The sequence below is a fragment of the Phodopus roborovskii genome, unplaced genomic scaffold (genome assembly GCF_943737965.1).
Source record: "Phodopus roborovskii unplaced genomic scaffold, PHOROB, whole genome shotgun sequence".
NCBI classification, from domain to species: domain Eukaryota; kingdom Metazoa; phylum Chordata; class Mammalia; order Rodentia; family Cricetidae; genus Phodopus; species Phodopus roborovskii.
In genome coordinates, this window is record NW_026125281.1 from 40,513,012 (window position 1) to 40,533,614 (window position 20,603).

At 43.7% G+C, this 20,603-nt stretch overlaps 1 protein-coding gene across 1 annotated transcript in view; it reads left to right on the top strand.

Annotated features, from left to right (window-relative positions):
- The window catches only part of Arhgap42 (Rho GTPase activating protein 42), a 224,096-nt gene that overhangs the window by 132,785 nt on the left and 70,708 nt on the right, over window positions 1-20,603 (top strand). The window lies entirely within an intron of this gene.

The window sequence follows — 20,603 nt, forward strand, 5'->3', positions numbered from 1 at the left end:
ACCACTAAACCCAGCCAGACGACATCACCTGAAGACGGGGTTGGCTCCATGGTCCATAAGCCGCACCACTCAAAGTCTCTGCACTGAGGCTGAAAACATGGAGCAGCGTTTAGAGCACGTGCTGCTGTTGCAGAGGACGTGGTTTCCCAGCAGCAGCCATGTCAGGTGACTCAGCCTCCTGGAACCAGGAACATTCTGTTCTAGCCTACAGGGGCACTGGGATATGTGTGGTACACATACATGCATGAACGTTAACACATAAAGACATCAAATAACAAATTGAAAAAGGCACCATGTCCTAATATGTTGTATTAGCCAGTAACAAAGTAGGGACATCCATGAAGCTAATGTTCTGAGTGGGATATCACCCAACATCCCCTGCTGAACAATTTTTACCTTAATTGAGAAAAGAATGTAGGGCTCATATTATGATTTAATCGGACCTGCATTATAGATGGAGTTAGCACTGTTTTTTTCCTCTGAATGATGCTTTATGTCAGTGGCTGAATTCCAATACCTAGGAATGTTTACACATTCCCACCAGTTTTATTTTATCCTTATGATCCATTTTTAGGTCCAATACATAATTTTCTTGAAATGCTAGAACCATTTCCATGTGCCGTATATAAATTGTAGTTGGCTAATAGATACAGTGGAGAGCCTTGCTGATGTCATGATGATATTTGTGCTGTGAGATCTTGAGAAATAATGCCATATATTAAGTTTATTCACATTTCTCAGTGATCAGTGCTTGAATGGACATCAAACTTGTTTTCTTGTAATGAAGTCTGTTTTTTTTTTTTTAACAAACCTAGCTTTGTTAACTCTAGGAGAGAAGTTCTTGGTCAATGGTGACAAAGTTTTAAGTCTTTGGGTTTTTTTGTTTTGTTTTGAGACAGTGTCTCACCATGTACCTCTGCCTGGCCTAGAATTCACCATGTAGATCAGGCTTGCCTCAGACTCACAAACATAGCCCTGTGATTGCATCCCAAGTGCTGGGACTAAAGGTGTGCACTGCCATGCCTGGCCAAGCTTCAATCTTTGCTTCAGTGGGACATAAACACTCCACAGATTGCCTTCTGGCCTCTGTATGTATAGTTACACACACACACACAATCACACTCATTAAACCCATGTGCACACTCATAAACCAAAATAAAATAAACAAGTGCCCATATCCTGCCGTTTGTCACATTGTTTAATGAAATAGAACTATAGTACTGGAAACTTTGAAGTTAGGACCTCTTCATCCCTTGCTTACTAGAGATTTTGGTGAGATTGTTATAAAGTTTTAGTTTCTTTATAACAAAGTCCCGAGACCTTTGGGCAGATAGATGTGATTATGACTAGGCTGTCGTCCTTTCCCAGTTTTGAGTCACTGGGAATCTGATTAGCATGCTGCCATCTGTCCTAGACATTGAAACTTTGTTAGTACTGAGCTGTTTTGTGACAGTCATGTTTCTGGGCCCCAAGGATGTACAGACATCCCGTGTTGCTGTCCTCAGTGTACTTACTCCAACAGAAAAAAGAACTCAGACAAGTTGCCCAGTCCCAAGGATACGCAGCTATCCATCCCCTGTTGCCATCCTCCGGTGCTCACTCTAAAAGAAGAAAGACCAAAGCAGAGTTGTGCTGGAGCTGTACTTGGAGCTGTAGACTATTTGCTAAATGCATGGGGAAGGACAAGTCCATTCTGCGTGACCAGGGGAGGCTGGCAGAGGCCTGTGGAATGTTGGCATGGAGCAGGTGCAGGTGTAAGACTGGCAGAGTCCTGGATGAAATGGAACATGCTGGAATTCAGGAGAGAGACACAGGACGAACAGAAGTTTCAAGGCAAGCCTTATCTTCAGTGAGTTTGAAGCCAACTTGGGTGACATGGGACTGTGTGTCAAAAACTACAGCAAAAAGAAACAAAAATGCTGGAAGAAAATTTCCAGTCGGTACAAAGAGTCAGTGACATCCGAGGTAAAGTGGAGGACTGAGAAATGAGGGGTTGTCATGGCATAGAGCTTTTGTAGTGTGTCTGAGCAGCTTCCTGCACACCGGAGTAATTAGAGCTTTGTTCTTGTTTGTAAGCTTTTAACATATGAACCATATTAGGAACGATGGTTAGCATCTTAATTTAGCAAGTATGAATGCTAACTGCATACTGCAGCCACTCCTCAGGATAGACTTTTCCATTTACTGTTAGAAACTGAATGTTAGTGCCATATAATCCATGGATTGAGTAAGCTGTTGACCAGAGCTTAGTGTGAGTGTGCGCGTGTGTGTGCGTGCATGTGTGTGTGCGTGCATGTGTGTGTGCGTGTGTGTCTGTGCATGCGTGCGTGTGTGTGTGCATGTGTCTGTGCGTGTGTGTCTGTGTGTGTGCATGTGTGTGTGCGTGCATGTGTCTGTGCATGTGTGTCTGTGTGTGTGCATGCATGTGTGCGTTCGTGTGTGTCTGTGTGTGCTTGTGTGCATGTGTGTGTGCTTGCATGTGCGTACGTGTGTGTCTGTGCGTGCATGTGTGCATGCATGTGTGTGCACGCACGTGTGTCTGTGCATGTGTCTGTGTGTGCCTGTGTCTGTGCGTTTGTGTATCTGTGCGTGTGTGCGTGCATGTGTGTGTATGCATGCGCACATGCATGCTCCTGTTACATGTCAGTGCGTGTATGGGTGTGCCGGTGCAGGCAGAGGGCCACTCAGGCTTGTTCACGTCCTAGCTGTGCTTGCACTATCACTGCCCAGCTTCCAGGAAATCCCAAACCGCTGGACTCCTCTGTCTTTCTTGCAGTGACTTTGGGGCTCAGGTAGCCCTTTCCCACCTCTGGTTGGCCATGTAGTCCTCGTCATCCCTGATTGCTCTGTGTCTGCATAGTTCTGTGCAGTACCATAGTTGTTACTGCAGCAAGCGCCTGAGCTCAGCCCTCCCCTTGGGACTCCGTTTGGCTTGAGGTTTCAGAGTGCAGTTTGTAGTCATGTTACTCCATTGCCTTTTGTCCTGCAACACATGTACCACATAAAGGGCCGGTGGCAGAGGAAGGTGTCCACTCCAACGTGTCTGGGACAAGTTACATAGAAAGGAAGGGGAAAGGTCCCTTTCAAGGACACACCTCCAGTGACCAGTGCCTAAAAGCTCCCCATTTCCCAGGAGTGAGGTACCAAGTGTAGAGGGGACCTTTAGTAGGTTCCTCAGGATTAACCTATAGCTGCCTTTTAAAAGATTTTATTGCACTATCTCTTGCTGCTTGGATCCATTTAGCAAATTCCAGAAGGGAGTGTGACCTGCAGAGCACACATCTGAGTCCTCTGGGGTATGGCTGTGGCTCTTCCTTCTCAGCCAGAGAAAATATCTCTGTGATGGACCTGGGTGGTTCTTCTCTCTTCTGCTCAGGCTAGTTTTCCCCCCATGTTTCCTGTGATGATTCCAAATACGAATATCATGTTTTAAGGAAACGGTGGAATGATGTAGGCCAAACAACTTGCCTGTGTGTGTATGGTCCATGAGCTGTGGACAGTTAGTACATTTCTCAGTTTGATATAATTTAAAGAATAGTATTTTGTATCAAGTGCAAATTACATGAAAGTTAACAAAATCCATTTTGGAATCCAGTATCATCCATTTATCTAAGTTTTTTTTCTAACGTTTCTTGTTAGAGTAGCTGCATAAGACAGCGTGTGGCCTACAAAGAATGAAATAGTTACTATCTGGCCCTTTACTGGGAAGAAAAGCACATCTTAAAATAAATTTAGGTTTTCATTTCAGTAATACATCCAGGCTCATAGTGATTGGGAATCAAATTTTCTATTCTATATTGCTATAACAAAATACCAGAGGCTGACTTACAAAGTAAAGAAGCTTATTGGGTTCACGATTCTGGTGTCTTTAGGGTCCTAAAGCTACTGTGCTAGTGGCCTCACTTTGTCTGCATCTGTGGCACTGACCACGCCCATTGGGGGTGGAGCCAGGGGCGGAAGTGACCTGGGGAACTAGGTCTGAGGAGGAGCCCAGGAAGTTGCTCTTGCTGGCCGGTCGCAGAGAGGAGAGCATCTGGTGGAACCTGCTGGTGTTCATCTGTCTAGGTTGTGAGTTATTTCTCCCTGATTAAACATCTGTTCGGCCTAATTGTTTATCCTGAGCCTTATTAAACCACGATAGAGCCAGACACCCACGAGGGTTGTCTGTAGGAAGGGAGCTAGAGAAATTCAGGAGAGGCGCCCGCGCCACACTTGATGAGCTCTAACCACCAATGTGCAAGGTCCTGCTCTCCTAACAGAGGGAACAGAACACCATCCCGTCCATTTGTGAGGCAGAGTCTTGTGTAGTGCAGGCTGGCCTCAAACTCACTACATAGCCAAGAATGACCTTGAACTTTTGATTACCCTGTCTATGTCTGAAGTGCTAATGTCTGCCGCCATGCTCAGTTTATGCCTTTCTGGGGATTGAACCCAGGACATTGTTAGTCAAGCACTCTACCCACTGAGCTACATTCTCCCATCCTTTGAAGACCTAAGCACCTCCCACCCTTTAAACATTCTACCCTCTCTCAACCCCGCCAGACTGGAACCAAGCTTCCCACACCAGTACCTTTGAGTGATATGCACTGGACTTAAGCAGCAGCATTGGCAACCATAGCATTTCTAGAAAGATCAACCTGGCCGTGACTTTGCTCACTGGTGGCTACAACTCACATTTGCAACACAAACACTGAATTTTTGTATTTCTGTTGTATTTATTTTCGTGACACTCCTTCCTCTGAAACAAGCTTCAATTCGGTGTTTGTGGGTACGGTTTGGCACAGACAGCTTCTAAGAGGAAATGAGGAAGAAGAGCTAAGAAAACGATAGTTCTTCCATAGATTTAATAGACACATTGTAGTCTTAAACTGTGTGCATCGCTCTTCTATACAGAAATAGTTAAAATGGGGGAAATGTTTCTGTGGAATGGAGGGCGGGAGTGCACTCATTTGATGGTCAGAAAATCTGAGGTTTGTGGACATGTGTGCATAGACTCATTCGTGGATAATGAGCAACAGTTTGCAGCTGGGAAATACCGTGAGAGGCATCAGGTAAACTGCCATTTGTACTTACAGCTCTCACCAATTTTGTCCAATTCGGTTCTTTACTGATGTGCAGTTAGAATGTATTTTGCCTCTTACAATTCTATACATAGGCAGGAGTGATCGGAAGACAAGCTGAGTGCTCTCCTGAGACATGCCTTCCACGTCTCCATGGGACCTTGCTGATTTAGTGACTCTGTCGGAGCCATGAGTGTGACCTCCCAAGCCTGTAGAAACCCAGTGAGCTCACTGTAGAACAATTCCAGGCATGGAAAAAAGTTGCCTTATTTGGTAAATATGGTTAACTGGTTCCCCTGGTGATGCTGGCAAGCTCACTGTGGAAATACATTGGTCTTTCAACCATTACTTTGCATTTTGTTTTATTCCTTTAGAAGTAGAGTGTTAAGCAGCATTTGTTCAATGGATGAAATCAGAGAAAGATGAATAAAATGCAAATTCACTGACATTAAGGATTTCCCTGACTGTCTCTTTCGGAGTCTAAGGTCACCTGAGCTCTGGGATGTCTGGGGTGTAATTGATGTCTAGGACTGGCTTGGGAAAGCAACTGCACTCGGCCCTCTGGGTCCTGGCTGTTCTTAGCTTAGGAGTTTGGGAGCCAACCTGTTGTTACTCAGTCGGGTTCCATGGGAGATGAAAATGGTTTCATTTTAAAATTCTTCATCTCTATTTGACATTGTCTTGGATCTGAATATGAGAGATTTGACTGTGAAGAGGAGAATAAAGAGTTGGGAAACAGTGAATGGTTTGATTGTGGGCTCTGCCAGGTGTGAAGTGGGTGAGTGAAATGTAAAGGTGATAATGGTGATGATGGCCCTTCTTGAGTTTATGGGAATCAACCTGTATGAAGAATCCTGGTGATGTAATGACATGTTATTCTCCAGTTCCTTCTTTTCCAGCAGTGGCCTCTCTCCAGCCTTCCCTGATGCACCTTCCGCTCTCGCCTGTCCATATGTATCTATTAGGACTCATCCCTGTCCTCAGCCTCAACGATCAATCCTCCCCCGTGTGATTGCTGGAGGAAAGGGGTACTCTGTGCCCTGACCATTCAAAGTCTGGTCCAGGGATGATGGGATGGTTTGGTTGGTATTGTGATTGCCATGTGTGTGCTCCTGAATCCATGTAACAAAATGCTGGGTGCTTGGAGTGTACTCTAGGATGGTAGAGGTAGGGGACCCTGGGACTTGATTCTCTAGGGCTCTGTGGTTTAGTCCCTTGTCAAGCTCTGGGTCTATAAGAGGTGAGACAAAATAAAACGTAAGGTGAATAGAACCTGAGGAATGGGGCTCCAGTTTCTACAGAGAAACACACACACGCGCGCACACACGCACGCACGCACATACTCTTACACACACATACATACTCTCTCTTACATACATATGCACATACAAACACAAACTCTTGTACATAAACACACTCTCATACACAAACACACACTACATTAAAAACCAACAAAAATCCTCCAATGAACCCGAGTGTGGTTCTGAGGCCTGCATTGTCATCTGTTATTACTAGAGGAGTTTTTAGTCCCACCTCAAACTAGTCAAGGCCTTCTGTAGAAGGAGTTTCTGCTCTACCTGGTTCCACAGCCGTTTAGTCCCAAGTGAACACATAGAGGTTTATAGTAAACTGTCTGGCCGATGGCTCAGGCTTCTTATTGGCTAGCTCTCTCTTATTTGTTAAGCCATTTCTACTAATCTGTGTATCTCCATGAGCTTTTGGCTTATCTGAGAATGTCCACTGTCCTATCTTCCTAGTAGCTACATGGCACCTACCTTGTGGCTTCTCTCTGTGTCTTCTAGTAGCCCTGCCTATACTTCCTGCCTGGCGATTGGCCAATCAGTGTTTATTCATCCGCCCATAAGAGAAACATATATTCACAGCATACAGGACATCTCCCATAAGGCCAGTGCTGCCAAGAAGAAAATGTACTCCAAATGGGAGTACACAGACACAAATACACACACACACACACACACACACCATACTCTAGGGAATAGGTCAGTGCTGTCAGGAGCAATTGTGCCTCATGTCAGCAGAGTTCTAAATTGTTAAAACATTTAAATGCCATATTGTGTAGATCTTTGACGTGTTTGAAGATCAAGTATCTATGTTGGGTACATCTCCGAGCGCACAGAGAATCTGCCTAATGTCATTAGATATCAGCATGGGTAACTATAATCTGTAATCGTCAGAAACATATTCCCAGCATTCAGGACAGCCCCCGTCAGCTTTCTCCAGAATTTAGGGTCCAAGCCCTGCTTTGTGTGTTATTCTCTGCTGTGGCGAGGCCCGAGGCCCTCCCTGCATAGGGCTTCACCTCTGGATTTAGAAGCACCTGGATGGCCAGAGAGGTGACAGAAGTGTTAGGAATGCCTTTCTATGGTTCTGACATTTCTATGAGAACTTCTGACCACTCTACTTGTCTGGTAAGATCGCCTAAGACCTCAGAAAACACTGTTCCTTCCTACTCCGGGTTATTTATCTACTCAGCTAATTTTTGCCTCTGTTGGTTTGGTGGGTGCTTCTCCCTGTGACTATGGGTGCCCTCCTGGGACAGACAACGGCAGCATTTCTGTCTGACTAACTGCCATGCCCATATCCAGATCCTTGATTTGGTCTCCCAGCCCTTACTGCCTGTGTTGACTTCAATCCAGTGAGCTGACCTCCAGCCTGCTCTCCCTCCTTCTGTACTCTGAACTGTAAGGGGACTCTTCTTCTCTGCTGTGAGATCAGCCTTCCTTACCTGATTGTGATGTTCGATGCTCACAAACACACACACCAAAAGACACAGATAAACAGACAGACAGACACAGAGGCAGACTCACATAGACACACACACAGACACACACACACAGACACACACACACATACACCCATACACACATTCACACACAGACACACACAGAGATACACACACAGAAGCAGACACAGATAGACACACACACACACACACCGATAGACACACAGAGGCAGACTCACACACACACACACAGACACACCCATACACCCATAGACACACATAGACACACACACACACACACACAGAAGCAGACACAGATAGACACACACACACACACCAATAGACACACAGAGGCAGACTCACACACACACACAGACACACACCCATACACACACAGACACACATAGACACACACACACACAGAAGCAGACACAGAGAGACACACACATACCGATAGACACACAGAGGCAGACTCACACACACACAGACACACACCCATACACACACACACAGACACACATAGACACACACACACCCATACACACACAGACACACATAGACACACACACACAGAAGCAGACACAGATGGACACACACACACACACATACACACACACTTTGAGTTCTTCCATGTTGTGTACCCCTGGGGTCTTGACTCCTTCATCTTGTATCATTTCTTCTGTGCTTTCACTATGGTTTTCAGCTGAGAAAATCCCTAGGAAAGAGGAATAAAGTTTAAAACAAAGTAGCCAGCCTGTCTTTTAGCCTGGGGTCTGGGGTCTTTGTTGTGATTGGACACGTGTCTGTCCATATACTGCCTCGAACTGGTCCAGTTCCTTCTTTTCTCTGTCTAACTTAGCTGCTCCACTAGACTGACTCACTGAAGAAGGTCCAGTACTTGTCACAGAGCAGTATGGCATACCTATAGGTGTCCGTTTGCTCATTAATACTAAAGTTCTGACTGTCAATAGCCTTGGATGCTTAATTTGGGGGGAGCTGAATGGATATTAAATATTTTTCTTTTCTTTATATAATGTTGTTGATTAAAAACAGGCCATGAACATGTCTGGCAAATATTCTAGTGCTTAGCTGTCTCCCCAGCTGGAAAGCAGAGAAGTAAATGATACTTCGGAATGTTAGAAAAGTGACAATTTTAGTATAGGAAGCAGCAGTGTTCTTTGTGGTCCTTTGTGGGGGGCTTGAACAATCACAGAAGTGGGTGTGGTCGTATGATGCTGTATAATTTTAGAGGACACTTTAGGTTGCTTTATTGTGTCTAGACCACACTGGACCATTCAATGCCTGTTATTTAATGATTTGTACCGGAGTTCATCCTTAAAATGCAATTCATAATTAATACTGAAGGGAGGCATTATATTAGTTTCCCTCTTCTGCGCTTGAGGAGAAGCCACCTCAGGGAGACGGGGTTTGCTGTGGCTCGTGGTTGAGATACAGACTGGAGCAGGGAAGGTGTGTTGCTGGAGTAGCTGCTTGTTGGCTGTGGCAATGGGACCATGAGGCTGCTTGCCCACTTCTCTGGAAGCAGGACCAGTTCACTTCCCTCCATTCATTCCTCTGGGATACCAGCCTGTGGGGTGTTGCTACCCACATTCAGGTCAGGTCTCCCCTGCCTCAAACCCTCTGGCAATGTCCTTTCGGATACATGCAAAAGAGTTTCCCAAATACCCTTGGTGTTTCTTAGCCCAGTCAAGCTGTCAGTCAAAACCAGTCATCACAGGCATAGTTAGAATGAGATTTCAGAGAGCATGCAACCCAGAGCCATCTCCCTTGTTTTCCCTGAGAAAGCATCTGGGCTTGCTGGTTAGTCCAGGCTGGCCCCAGAGTCCCAGGGATGCTCCTGCCTCTGGGTCACATGCATGAGCCACCACTCTTGGCTTCTAAGTGTGCATCTTCATGCTTTAAGGACAAGTATGTCGATGACCGAATCATCCTCACAACCTGGATGTTGCTGCCTTTGTGTTAGTGCAAGCCATAGTGTCCTGTTCACCCCAAATACATCAAATCTGTATCTGCCTCGCCCTACCCTCTTTTTTTTTTTAATCTGCCTCTAGTAGCGAGGAATTCATCTTCATAAGCAAGCCTATAAAACTAATAAATTCAAAAGATGTTGAAAAGATCCATTTAATGCTTGCTAGCAAGTTGGTACAAAGACGTTTGGCGAGAGCCAGAGTGAAATCTCTTGATGATGAAGTCACCCAATGAAGAAGTCACTGGGGAGGCCGAGCCGTGCTCCAGCACTTTGCCCAGGGTTTATTTCAAGTCATCTCCCTCCTCATGCTTCCCTATCAATGTGTACGTTCCAGTGTGACTTTTCCATAGGAAACGTATGCCTTCTGTTTCAAACTATTTCCAAATCCTCTGTGGGCAATCTCCCCCAGAACATGAAGAATGTATGACTCAAGGCAACTTTTGGATCCAGGAGAAATGTGGAATAGTCTCTGTTTGTTTGATTTGGGGGGGGGGGGTATTACAAAAGTCTGAATTCTGCCTCATTCCCCAGAGCAGACAGAATGCAAAAAGCAATGAGTAATTAAAATACTGAGAGAAGCTGGATACCGTGGCACAGGCCTGCGATCTCAGAATGTGGGAGAAAGGAGACTTGGGGGGGGGGTCAAGGCTTTGACAATAGCTGGCTGTAAAATCAAGTTCGTGTCTCAAACTAACAAGGGAAAGCTGTGCATAAGAGCAGGGCCTGGGTGGTCATACGACACTGAAAAATTAGGTTTTTATTATGTTTTTCAGAATTTCATGCATGCCCATAATGGGTCTTGATCACATTCATCTTCTAACTTCTCATAGAGCCACCTCCCATTCCTTATGTGTCCCAGCTTTGTGTTTGCTTTTTAAAAAAAGTTAGTTGCTCATTTTTATAATCCAATGAGTCCTATTAGTGCTATCCATATATTCCTGGGTGTAAGATCTACTAAAGCTCGATATCCAGAAGCCGCACCCTTAAAGAAAATTGCCTTTCTTTCAGAAACTCTCATACGTCAGGGAAACTGATTGGCTTGACTTTGTATAGGTCTTATATAGGTGACCACACTTGTAGCGTCCAGGGGATACTGTTCTGCTACTGTCCTTCCTGACTTCTGGCTCCTGCACATCCTCTTCAGAGATGGCCCATGAGTCTTGGGGGACAGGGGAGTAATACAGAAGTCCCATTTGTGTCTCAGGACTCCATAGACAGATACTCTCCATACTTTGGCCAGTTGGGAAATGCTTTAGTAATAGGGATTAATGGCATTGCCAGTTCAAAGCCAACCCATTCTCTCTGCTTGCTGAAACATGAGTGGCTTTACTGAGAGTGCTTGAGGTTGCTCATTGATAGTCTACACATTTTTTCACCTGTCCTCAGGATGCTTTGGCAGTATCCAAAGATGGTCTAGTTTGGCCACAGGTAGATGAGACAGTGTTTATTAGATTCTGGGATTGGCTTTGGGATTTCCTTAGACTCCAAAGCTTCTGTGACTTTGTTTCTCCCCATGATACAAGCTTGAGGGAAGGCCAGCTGAGCGGCCAGTCTCCCTTGACATCTTACAACACAGCAAAGTAAGTCCAGCATTGACTCCTTAGGTGGATATTACAAAGTACTTCAGATGTGTAGGGAAGAAAATGTGCTAGCTAGTAGGATTTCATCTTCTGTGGAATCTCATGGAATTTTTCCTATCACCCACATTCTTAGGCTAGTTATAAGGATTCGTCACATTGCTTCTAAAAATGCGCAAAGACCATCGAGACAATTCAGGCAAGATGGGCTGGTAAGATGGCTTGGTGGTAATCACTGACAACCTGAATTCAATTCCTGGGAGCCACCAGTTCCTGAAAATTGTGTTATATTCAAATTCCATTATCATAAAGTCAGTTTAAGTCACTTTCATTGTGTGGATTGGGACATATGAGTGTGTTTCCTTTTCCTTCATTTTAGAAAGACTTTCATTTAGTTTTCTGCAAGTTGACACTGTATGTATTTGTACATTTTAAGTTGTTCCTTTTTTCTGATATTTGTTTCTTTCAGAGGAAGTATTTGTTAGATTTTTTTTTTCAATCTAAAACCAGACCTCGTCTAAGGAAGAGATTTCCTTGAAAATCTGTGAGAAAATAGCCGTTGCTGAGAAGGCCGATGAGTCTTGTGTGGGAAATCTGGAGTAATGCCTTCTGCACAGGGCAGCGTCCTCCCAGCTGCCTCATGCTGTGAGCTTCTCTGCTTGCCCAATGCTGTAAATGTTTGGGTATTGTGAAATCTTCTCTTTTTGTTATCCCATGGTTTGGAAATTATTATTTTCATGTTCACGTCTATATTATTTCCCTTGAGACAAGAAAGCCCATTGTGTTTAGGGTACTGCCCGTGCTTTCTTGTGTTTCAAGGACTGACTGCCTATTATTGTATATGAAAGGCACTATCTAATAAAAGGAGGGTTTTACTGGTGCACTTTTTACTACTTTGCTCCTTGAGGATCGGTTAGCAAGACCACAAATATTTGTAATAAGGCATTCATCAGCTCGTTGGAAGAAATCAAATTTAGACTTGGTTTAGATTTGTTTACTGTCCTTGATTTAAAAAATCTGTGTTTTGTGGACAATTTAAAAGAAAACATATTAGCTGTAAATTTCAAAATCCAAACAGGGGCATCATTCCTTAGCAAACAACCCTCCCTCTGCTCAAATCCAGAAGCCATTTAAACGGTCTTCACTGAATTACCTGTTTGCTTCCAGCTGCTAATAGCAAAAGCATCTTTTCTGGATATTTGTCTATCTGTTGACAGCTTTGTAGAAAGTTCTTGTGGTTTTTGTCTGTTTGTATGTGTAGCTGCTTTTGAGAAGGTCTGTAGCCCATGCTGACTTCTAACTTCCTGTGTTGCCAAGGATGGCCTTGAACTTGTCATCTTCCTGCTTCCAGGTGGGGTTTATAGATGTGAGCCACCTGACTTAGTTGTGGTGTTACGATGGGGCCCTTCATGTCCCCTTTCTGCTGCTTGGATTCCATCAGCCTTATATAGAGCAGCATTGCTGAGCACTAGAGGTGCTCACATTTACTTTGGGTGCTTGTGACCTCCTTTGTTCTTGACACTTTCCCCATGACATCTGAATAGGTTATAGATCTTTCTTACAACTTCATCTAAAATTAATTGACTCTCTCTGGTTTTTTTTTTTTTTCCCCTCCAGTTTCTGTTTTTTTAGATGAGAGGGTTAGACTTTTTCTCTGGGTCTTTTTAGCTCAAAGCTCCCTGAAGTGTTTAAGTGATGGTCTTCATGTCTCCACTTGACCCATTCACCTTGTGAGCTTACCTGTGACTCTATGAAGTGTGGAGACAGAGGTGTGCACAGAATACTGCTTAGGAAGGATGAGCTAGAGGAGCAAAAAGGATGGAGGCTGTGGAGAGAGCTGTGCATCCGCTTACGTACACATAGAATCTCTCCTTCCAGCTCTACAGTTCTTCAGTTCATTGCTCATCTTTTAAATACATATGTAAAGAAGTGAATTACCACTTGTTTAATGACACTTAAAAGGCCATTGTTTTTCAAAAGAAGCCAATTCCTCATATTTATCACAAAGTGGCTTAAAAGAGTTATTCCAGATCACTTAGCTTTTAGACGCATAAAAGCAAGTGATTGTAATATTCTTCAATGAGGGTAATATTCTTTATAGAAGATGGATTTGGTACGGTTCTTACAGAATGTGTTTCACCTCTGATGAATGAAAGGGCACTTTCTACCTGGTGGCTGGAGAGTACTAGTACACTGAGGAGCTTCTTGGGCTAGAAAGATGACTCAGCAAAAAAAAAAAAAAAAAAAAAAAAAAAAAAGTGCATGCTCTGCTCTTGCATAGGATCCAGGCTCAATCCCCAGTCCCTGCTTTGGGTGACTCCGTGTATTAGGGATCTGATGTCCTATTCCGGCCTCCACAGGGACGGCGATCACGTGCATATACTCCGACCCTCACAATGCATAATTAAAGGCAATAAAAATAAGCATGAAACAAATTTATGGAGGAAGTGCTGTGTCTTCACCAGTGCCTACAGGAGCACAGTGAGTCGGCTAGTGCTATGAAGCGTATTTTCTCTTTTGTTTCCTATAAGACTTCAGCATCCTCACTGCAGAAGCTGCTTGCGCTGTTCCAGGTTTTGGATGTTTGTAGCATCTGCTTGGCATCTGATCTTTATGCACTATTTTCTCTACTTCAAGGTCTTTGAGACGAGATTGGCGTCTCTATCTTCTGTGAGCATGTGTTCAGCAAATACTTAGTGAGCCACTGAAGGGACTTCGTGTTAAACAAGACAGTCATAGTCACTCTGCTGTCACACGTGAGGGAAATGAAGTTGATGGGTGTGCTTCTTATCTTGGGCTACATAGTAATTCTGGCATTATATGTAATGGTCAACACTCCTGGTTTTCCGACTAGTGCGATTTTTTACTGTTGTTTGCCTTGTTTGTCTTTCAGCGTTGGAGATTAGCCACATGCTGGGCACATGTTCTAACACTGGACTAATTCCCAGCCCCGGCCCTTTTACTTTCAAAGTATAGGTGTTGTGAGACAGTACAGAGCCCTCTGTGGGAAGGGAATAGAGAATAGTCCAAAGGGGCCGTGGTTTCCTCGTTCTAGTGGTACACTGTAATTACCCAGGGACTCTGGTGATTTTCGGTGACCTGATTCTTAATTCCTTTTCTCCATCTATCCAAGACCTAATGTCAGAAACCACAGTCTCACACAGGGAAGTTCCCAGCCATAACTCAGTACAAGGCACATAGCCTCATCTCCATACAGACAAAGCCTACAAGTGCTCTGTTTTTCTTTCCTTTTCCAACTGGAAACCTTCACCACCCTTTTGTGCTACGGCTCACCCTGAGTGTGAACATCGCCAATTCAAAGATTTCCTGAAACCGTCCCTTCATCCTGATTTTTCTTGCTTTAATGCAATTCCACAATCCCTTGCCTACACCTCCTTTCTCAAATCATTTCTTCAGCTTACTGCCAGAGGGATCACACATAAAATAGACATGGTCTAAGCATTCTTTAACCCTAGCTCCTCCCAGTAAAAGTTTCCGCTGTAAACATGATGTATGAGTATAGAATGTAAGAAGTTTCGTGATGCATAGGAAGGTCATAATCTGCCAAGCCAGCTATCTCAGGAGTTGCCATTTTCAATGACCCTGATTTCCAGCTGGCCAGTGCTGCCTGGACAATGTCTTTAATATGTTTGTATGTTGTGTGTGATGCTGTGGTTCATCTCCTCCCTCTACACTAGATAATGAGGGCTTCACTACATGGAATGTGTCTTGCTGATATCCTCAGAGTTCTCAGGTCTCAGATTCAAGGGATAATTAAATTAAACCTTTAGTTTTGTTTTGCCTCTGGGGTGGAAGCCTCTTTTATGTAATTTCTTGAGAAGACCCACAAGTCATAATCATCTGTCTGAAAGTAAGCCTTGTACTTCATGCACTCCATTCTGTGTCTTCAAGGAACAGGGGGTGCATCTGAAGAGGAGTCCATCACCCTGAAAATTAACACTCTTTGGGGACTCTTGGTGTAAATGGCCTCTGTGAGATTCTGTGTTCTGATCAATCAATTGTGTTTTACTGACCCATTCTGAGAAGGAACATTGCATTCTCATTTCCAAGGCACCCCTTAAAATTTGGTGTTTACAGAGTAGTATCAAAAATAAGCTATCCTTGCAAACACAACTGGAACTGATTGTGCACAATGTCTGCCTGGATTTAAATGAAACAGAATGTGGCTGTCATGATGTAAATCTCATGGCCGGTTCTAGACAAGTCTTAAAGGAAAGTGTCAGGTCTCTCATCAGCAACAGTGATTCCTTAATGCATTGACTGTGCACAATGCCCTCTGCTCTTTAAAATCAACTGGGCCTCTGTGGACAACATGCCTAACAGCTTCCAGAAAGAAGAGCCCAGTGGATGTTCCTGCTGATTATCTCCTGGCGGTGGCGGGCGGTGGCGGGCATAATCTGCTATGCTAAAGTAGTTCAGCAAGCCTTCCTGATGCCTAGCAGCAATACCTGGCCTTTGGTCATTTCCTTTCTGCTCTCCTCTGTGGGGAGAGAACATGTGGTCACCATGTGACACTTCAGTTTTGTATGCAGCTAAACAAATTTGTAAGTTGTTTCCTCTACCCTGGCTTTGGCTGGCAAGCCCATAATATGCGCTTCATGTGGGCGTAATAAGATTTGCATCTGGAGCTGAAGGAGCAGCGTATGTGTACTGGGAGTCCCTGACTAGGGCTACACTTTACAGATGTATTTAGCAGTGTGTGTCTGTGTGTGACCATCTGACTGAGAGTACACGATCATGTGCATGGTGTGTATGCCCATGTGTGTGTGTTGAGGGATTAAATTAGGACCTTTGAGTCTTCGATGTTAAATTTCATCCCCATTTTATGTAAGTGGATTTCAGATGGATATTCCTAGTCTGGGGATGAAGTTGGGCTTCATGATACAGAGAGAAAATTCAGAACAGATTGATAGACATAGCCTGTCTTTACCCTTTACCTTAAAATGAATTTTCATATATGTGATATTTTATTTGTAACTTAATTAGAATAAAGTGATTTTACTAGGCAATAAAATGAATTTTCTAATTATCTGCTAATCTGCTAATATTCAGAATGGATTAAACTGGGTGAAATTTTCCATTCAAAAAGTGTTGTTATTTTTATATTTGGGTGGAGGAGCGTGGTACAGCATGTCATGCATGTGGACATCAGACAACTTGTGAGACATTTATCTTTCTATCATGTGTGTGTTGGGATTGAACTCAGTTCATAAAATTTGGCTGCCAGAATCTTTACCCATATTGTAAGACACTGTTTATGTAGCCATAGCAAATGACCAAATGGATCTCAGTAAGAATTAAGGTGAGGATAAGAACCATAAAAATGGTAAGAAGTTGACAGAAGCAACAAGTCATCGCCATATCCAATATGATGAATTGGAGGAGAGGTTTCAGTATCACTTTAATATGAAATTGGATTTTCTTTAATGAGCTTCATTTCTATGGAAATGAAAATCCTCTGACAACTAATTAAGTCTGTGAAAACAGCTAAACCTAATGGTCGATTTGTATTGATCTGTGTGTGGACAGTTGGGAGAAAAGAATAATAAAGCTAATAATTAATTTTAAACTTTTGTCCATAAAATTAAGCTTTTCAGAGTTATGTCTGCTAATTATAATTACTAAGCTTCCGTCTCAACTGTCTCCCTATTATTAAAGTCAGGTAGCATGCACAATCGGAGGAAATGTGTATTCTGCCTCCTTTGTTACTTATTTTTACCACTTAGTTGTTTGAAGTCCCAAACCTGATCAGAGACCACCATTCCAACCACTTGCTAAAGATTTCACGGGAAACAACCAACCTCTCGGTGTCTGTCTGTGCACGAAGCCACATTTCACAAGCCAACAGCTACTTTCTATTTCTTTTGTAGTTTTTGCAAATACATGAAAGGAGGCGCTTTTTCCCAACCACTGTTTCTGGGAGATTTTTATACCTAGGAGATATATATTTCATTAGAAATAATACAGTAGAAATATTTAACTTCTACCTGCTATTGCTGGTCCTTGGAGGCTAAAGGAGAGTACCCCTGAGTCCCGTCTGATCACTGACAGGTCTTGTCCCAAGCATTCTATTTAACCCCTGTCAGATTATTTTATTGCTCCAGGTTTATCCATTTCAGCAGTCTGCAAACCTAAGGGAAATTTTAACGCTTAGTGTGGAAAAAATTCTGGGTGGCTTTAATTAGGACATCGCAGAACTCAGCAGCCCAGAGTTATTTTCCAAATATCCTGTCTGGAATGCAGAGTTACACAACTGTACTTGTATTCATAACGTTGTGTCAGAGCCCATTCCCATTGTCCCTATTAGACCAAGAGCAGGTGGGAGATGGACACGCCTACCTGCTGCTCTGTAGCGCTCTGCTGGGAGCTGCTGCAGCTCCTTTCCACGAGGCCATGCCCAGCACTTGCCCCCTTTCTTCCCGCTAAACACAGTCCGACTTTCTATGGTACTTCAAATATGTCCTTACTGTCGTATCTAATGAGCCCTTCGCCACTGTTTCTCTGTCCATCGAGCCACCATTCTCACTGAAGTCTTTTAACTGGTGACCTGATATAAAGTGGCTTTTAGGGAAGTATCGTGCTAATAAAGGAAATGGTTAGTTTTATTTGTTTGTTTTTTTTTAATATTGCTATAATATTAAGAAGACAGTGCTCATGTGATTATGCATATATAAAGACCATGGATCAATTTTCCCTCTACCTGCAGCTCTGGTTTCAGAGAAGATTCTTCATTTGGTGTTCATCACAACTAGTCACACAAGACACAAGTAGTTGTTCCTGAGGTCACGATATTAAGTCTTCAGGAAAGACCTGGAGTACCTGAGCAGTGAACCGTAGCTTGCAGGAGGATGTGAATTACAAGAAGTGCTGTGTTTTGTTTTCTAGAATTCACTTCCTACATTATAGTCTCCTTTATGTGGTCCAGTCTTTTATCTTAGGTCTTGGGCCAGGGTTTGAATAAGAATCTAAGAAGTGGTTCTAAGATTGATTTCTATGTTGCCAAATATGCTGATGTAATAGCATTAAATTAACATTTCCAAAAATGTCACCAATCACCACATGAAAACAAAGATTCAAGTGTCCTCTCAGCCAGCAGCTGGGGTCTTTTCCTGAACCCATTTCCTTCCTCGTCAGTGCCCAGTGAAACTGTGAGCCCCTTTGTCCAATGAAAGGCATGCAGCTGCTGACACACAGATGCTAGGCATCCTTGTAGCTGAGTTAAACGGTTAGATCATTTCCAGAACATCCTCCTGGGTCTTGTGTAACAGTTGATTAAATGGATAGAAGATCTGTGTCCAACTGTGATGCCCACCAGTACAAAAAAATAATAATGTCATTTGCTCATTAAATATCTACTGTTCTCTCACACCAATGAGGAAACAGAACTCTTCTTGATCGGAGATATGAAAAGAGTTTATTCTGGAGGCAGATATGAGTGACCGTGTCTAAGGAACACTGATTGAGGTGATTAAAAATGTCATTTTTTTCAATATAGTAATAGACAAATGAAGTTGTTTTTAGTAACAAAACAAAGAGAGCCATAAATTAAGGCACTTTTCATGGTGGAAACACCAAGTATGTGGACTAAGTTAAAATGAGGAAATCTTTATGGCCTAAGATGCCATCTGATGGGATTCTTCGCTGTTTGGGGTGGCTGCGTGTCTGCTTGTATATGCCAAATACCTAATGCTCACGAAGATATTAGTTCAGAGGCAGAGGGATGCGATAAATGGCTATTAGGTGGGCCCTGACCCAAGATAAGTGGCCCTGAAGAAGCATCAGTGGAAGGTGTTGTGTTCGAGGCAGGTGGACATGGACAGGAACAGCATGTCCACCAGAGCAATGAATACAGCCTCGAACTCACCATGTATAACGTGTCTCATACAGCTTAAGACGGAGCTAGGTGAATGTCGTCCTATTTGAAAATTCTATGAATGAGAGAGAAAGAGCTGAGTGTGAATAGGGAGCTCAAAAGGAGGTAGAGGAGCAGGGGGCATTGTAAGGAGAATAAGATGGGCAGGTCCCTTTCAGGCATGAAATGTCAGATTAAACAGTGGTATCCACCAAGAATAGGCCAGGAAGGGGACACATCCAGCCAGGTGACCACTTCAGGAGTGAAAGTGTGGGACTAGGACCACAGCAACCTCCACCATCCACACCCTTGGGCTTGTCTGGTCTTTGGAGGGATGTGTTTTCCATAATCGTTGTTGTGTAGGTGCTTCATCCATTTTTCAATAGAAATAATATTATTTTATCACTGTCTTTCTTTTCTTTCTTTATTTGAGACCTGGAGTCTCTGTGTAGCTTTGGAGCCTGTCCTGGAACTCACTCTGTAGACCAGGCCGGTCTCAAACTCATAAAGATCTACCTGCCTCTGCCTGTTTTCTACTGTGTTTCTTATGGTAACAGTGTAAGTTCTCCTGAGGTATAAATATCTTTACAGGCGATACTGATTTATTTTTGGAGACAGGTTCTTGCCTTATGGCTCAGGCTGGCCTCAGCCTCTGGCTCTCAAGGGCTGAGATTACAGGCCTGTGCCACCATCCCTGGCTAGTCTTGACCTTTTCCTCCTGCCTTCACAGTACCATTTCATTGTACAGATACTTAGTGTGTATCCCATTCTATAAAGTGGTCTGCACTCAGCTCAGGTACCAAGCAGAATTGTACTCACTGCTCCCAGTCAACTCAGTTACTTCCTCATTGGCAAATTCTGCTCTTGGAGGTTGGGGGCAGGGCCAGAGGCATCGCCTGTCAACAGCACCCCACTTCCCCTGTGACTTCCTGCATGTGCCGAAGCAAGGCTTCTGCACAGCAGAATATTGTGTGGGAAATAAGATTCCGGGACACAATATTGGCTGATGGATATTTATTCCGGGAGAAATCACTTACACCAGAAACAGATGACCACTGCAGGTTCCCGATCCAAGGATGCCTCCGGATGCTCTCTGTCTCTGACCAGGAAATAAGAGAGCGAGCTGGGGTCCAGGACCCCAGACCCAGCCCCCCACCAGTCACATCCACACCTTTCCCCATGACCCCAATGGGCATGGTCAGTGCAACAGGTGGGGAGGAGGTGGATATCTCACTACAATTCCCCTTTTAGTCTAAAGAAAAGATCTAGGCTTGATACAAAACTATATACAAAGACAGTAAATATCAAGTATGTTCTAGGAGGAGGCAAATTAAGAACATAGACATTTAAGACCTATTGT